This window comes from Mytilus edulis, chromosome 6, assembly GCF_963676685.1.
Source record: "Mytilus edulis chromosome 6, xbMytEdul2.2, whole genome shotgun sequence".
NCBI classification, from domain to species: Eukaryota; Metazoa; Mollusca; class Bivalvia; order Mytilida; family Mytilidae; genus Mytilus; species Mytilus edulis.
In genome coordinates, this window is record NC_092349.1 from 37864091 (window position 1) to 37869045 (window position 4955).

Below are 4955 nucleotides of genomic sequence, written 5' to 3' on the forward strand. Positions count from 1 at the left end.
GTCACTGATGAGTCTTTTGCATAGATAAAATGCTCGTCTGGTGAAAATACAAAATTTCAATACTTGTATATATGATGAGTTTATTTGGCGGTGATGGAAGACAGCTGATTTATTCTGTTAATTGAAAAAGGGCTTAATATAGGAATATTAAATGGTATATATATTTTGCAGAGCAAAATAAATCGCTTCCTTTAGGCACCAGAAACATTTTGTGTTAGGGTTTTTATCATAAGCTGCCTTCTAATCTTAAAGCTTTGCCATAGTTTATATTTAAAAAAAGAGGTCGTGCGCCATAATAGGCTTTATTGTCCGGAACTGCTAACTATGATTTAGCTCGCTCTCTCTCGTCGATCTCCATTGTAAACCAAACGTTTTTTAGGCTCAATCAGTACTAAAAAAGTAACATTCAATTGCAGTTAAGTAATGACTTAATGCCCTGGTGTAGTTTCATCCTAACTGGCGTGGTGGCAGCGTAATTCGAATGAATTTACTCCTGCAAGAAAGGTTAATTATTCATCATATTGTCGAGACAAACATCAGGACTGACTATAACCTGTCTAGGTCATCCGTAAATAATTTACCATGAAACTTAAACTGCATTATAAATAAACAAGAACTTTAAGCACAATGGTTAATACACACAGAGCACCTAAACAGAGGTGCCTTACTAAATTGAAACTGTAAATTCATTTGAAAATTAGAGACAAAACATAATATACACGTTATCATTCAACCCAGATTTTGCACCATTCTTAGGAGACAACGTACAATGGGAAAAGAATACTTGGTATGGTCCCAACCGTGGCTTTTTGAATGGTGGTGAAGATGTAGCCGAAGCAAATAGGCGTACACGTGAACAAAAAGTCAGCATGTTAGACTTAATGCTAGGTCAAGTAGCCAATTATTGCCCAGTTATATCTAGAAACACAATAGTAACAAATTCTACTTCTATTGAAAATATATGGCAAACCATCCGTTTACATTATGGATTCCAATCAATAGGTGCTCATTTTATAGACTTTGCCGCAATACATTTTGAACCGAACGAACGTCCAGAAGACCTTTATCAACGAATAATGGCTTTTGTTGAAGACAACCTGATCCGGCGCGATACCCAAATAACACAACACGGGGGCGGAATCGAGGAAGATGAAGAAATGACACCTTTACTTGAAAATTTTGTCCTTCTAACATGGTTAAGACTAATACATACAGACCTACCGAAACTGGTCAAACAAAGATAAGGAACAGAATTGAGATCGCGAACATTGTCGTCAATAAAACTGGAAGTTTCGCAAGCGCTAGACTCATTACTTGAGGAACTCCGTAAAAGAAGCTGCTTCTAACTTTCCTGCAAAATCCAAGTTTGTTCATGAAGAAAAACTCAAATTATCTTATCCACGCTCTATTAAAGTTGATCGTTATGTAAAGCAGCAGGCAGACCCGAACACCACTCTTCATCAAGTGCTCTTTCTTACCGAACAGCGATCGAAAATACATGGTAAAAGCCCGACAAATTGCCGGAATATTTGATAATTCAGATGACGAATTGTCAGACGTAGTAGTCGACACTGTTTCTAAACCTATGCATTCAGTAAACTGAGTGCAAGTCCGTAAGTCTCCGTATCTTGACGTGACCCATACACATTATCACACGCGTTTAACTATTGATAGTGGTGCGTCCGGCAATATGTTACGTACTTCTACAGTTAAACGAATAGGTAATGAAATAAAATCTATCTCACAATCTGCACATCAGGCCGATGGATCTTCACCACTCAACGTCATTGGGGAAGTGCACACTAATTTCACACGTGATGGACGTGAACTACATTTTGAGGGTTTAGTCCTCGAAACTTTTGATGTAGACATCATGGCTGGTATTCCTTTTATGGAAAAAAATGACATTTCTATCCGTCCCGCTAAACGTCAAGTAATAATGGGTAACAATACCGTTTATACTTATGGCTCCGTTCAAAACACGTTCGAACATCATACAGTCCGTCGAGCACACGTTTTACGTGCTCCAGCTCAATTTGCATCTATTTGGCCTGGTGATTTTCTTGAAATGCAATTACCAGCTGATATTTGCTCACCTGATAATACATTCGCCATTGAACCAAGATTAGAGTCGTATGTTTCATCAGGTCCAAGACCACAATTGTCGTCCCTTGATTTTCGTTGTTCACAAATATAGTCCCCAGTGATGACAGTGGATTACTTGCCATTAATTTTTATACCCTTTCCAATAAAATTGAGAATGGAAATGGGGAATGTGTCAAAGAGACAACAACCCGACCAAATAAAAAACAACAGCAGAGGGTCATCAACAGGTCTTCAATGTAGCGAGAAATTCCCGCACCCGGAGGCGTCCTTCAGCTGGCCCCTAAACAAATATATACAAGTCCAGTGATAATGAACGCCATACTAATTTCCAAATTGTACACAAGAAACTAAAATTAAAAAAATACAAGACTAACAAAGGCCAGAGGCTCCTGACTTGGGACAGGCGCAAAAATGCGGCGGGGTTAAACATGTTTGTGAGATCTCAACCCTCCCCCTATACCTCTAACCAATGTAGAAAAGTAAATGCATAACAATACGCACATTATTTCTCCATGTTTAATGCCTCAAATTGCAAGTAGAGGGGGGGGTGAAATTACACTGTAAAGAAAATTGGGTCCAGAATTTTAAAGGAATATAGTGATTTGGTCCAGCTGAAAAAGGTTTAAAATTAGCACTTCGGAAGCTGTCAAAAGATTTCAAGACGCCCTAAACATAAAATTGTCTATATTTTGAGTTAGAGCCAATGAAGTTTTCTATAATTTTTATATAATTTGTCCCAAAAGTAGTAAAACACACTGTAAAAGTTTCTTTGAGAAAGCGCAGGTGGGATTTTTTTTATTTAATGAATGGCTATCATCTATTTTGAATTTATTGAACAATAAAACTAATTTTTGACTCTTCACATTGAATAATCCACCCTATAAAGGTGTGCGTGTGTATGTGCGATCTGCAATGGGCATGCCAGGCTCAAAAACAGCACTTGAGGAGCTAATGTGTGGTGTTTTAGGTGATCTGGTAGAAGAAGGTGTTGTAGCTAAAATAGCTGATGATCTTTATTGCGTGGAAATTCCCAGCTCGAATTATTACAAGAATTGACAAGGGTTCTACAGGCTCTGCAAAAGAACAGTCTGAAGTTGTCTGCTACTAAAACGATTATCGCACCCAAAAGTACAACTATTCCTGTATGGATTTGGTAATTAGGAACTATCAAGGCTAACCCGCATCGTATTTCTACCTTAACTGTTTGTCCACAACCAGACAAAGTATGTGGTTTACGGTCTTTTATTGGAGCGTATAAAGTACTCGCACGAGTAATACCAGATTGCGCTTCATAACTGGGTAAACTTGATGATGTTGTAGCCGGTCGAGAATCTAAAGAAACTATACAATGGTCAGACGAACTTACTGATATATTCTCACAGGCTCAGGATGCTCTTTGAACAGCACCTGCATACGGGGTATATATCTCTCAATTGATACGATATTCCCGTGCTTGCATTTCCTATCATGATTTTCTTGATAGAGGGTTACTGCTCACAAGGAAGCTATTAAATCAAGAGTTCCAAATGGTGAAGTTGAAATCATCCCTTCGTAAATTTTACGGACGCCATCACGAGTTGGTTGACCGTTATGGAATAACCATTTCACAAATGATATCGGATATGTTCCTCACGTCGTAACTACAATCCCCTTCCCTTTCATGAATTTGACCTACCGAATTAGACTATTTACCGGATTTGTAATCCAATAAGCAACACGACGGGTGACGCATGTGGAGCAGGATCTGCTTACCCTTCCGGAGCACCTGAGATCACCCCTAGTTTTTGGTGGGGTTCGTGTTGTTTATTCTTTAGTTTTCTATGTTGTGTCATGTGTACTATTGTTTTTCTGTTTGTCTTTTTCATTTTTAGCCATGGCGTTGTCAGTTTGTTTTAGATTTATGAGTTTGACTGTCCCTTTGGTATCTTTCGTCCCTCTTTTGAACAAATCGTTCAATATTTTGACCTCAACCAAATGATCAACTATGGATCGTTACCGATGGTTCTGTGAAAAAATGGCTTAGGTGCTACCCTTTACATAACACGTGATGATAAAATACATGTTTCTGGAATTTTTAGTGCAAAATTGCGAAGACGTCAATTAACGTGGCTGCCTTGTGAAATTGAAGCACTGTCTATTGCCTCAGCTATTAAGCACTTTTGTCCATATATCATACAATGAAAACATAACACTTGCAAACAGACCGATAGTAAACCCTGTGTTCAGGCATTCGAGAAGCTATGTAGGGGAGAATTTTCAGCAAGCCCACGTTTGTCGACATTTCTTTCAAAAGCCTGCAGATATCAAGTAACAGTTAGACATGTAGTAGCAGCTGCTATACAACCGTTCAATTTTGCAAGTCGCAATGCACCTGACTTGAGGATTCAACCTGTCAAATCTGTTCATTTGTGCAATTTACTGAAAATTTAGTTGTTAGACATATCTCAGCCAAAGACATTCTTGCAGGGATTCAAAAACTTCCGTTCACAAGCAGGAACGTCTGGATATCAATCCAAACAGAATGATCGGACTTACGGCGAACACATGCTCACTTGCGCCAAGGGACCCGACCGTCAAAAAAACTTACTAATGTAAAGGACATAAAACGCTATCTAAACAATGCGTGTATTGCTAAAGACGGTTTACTTGTTGTCAAGAGAAACTAGCCAATGGCTCCTATACGTGAATGTATTGTTGTTCCTCTTCAGATTTTAGATGGACTACTTATATCGTAACACATTAAACTCGACCATCCTTCAACCTATCAACTTAAATCTGTCGTACACCGTTACTTCTTCGCACTTGATATGGATAAAGCAATTGAAACTGTCAGTGATGGATGTCATCAA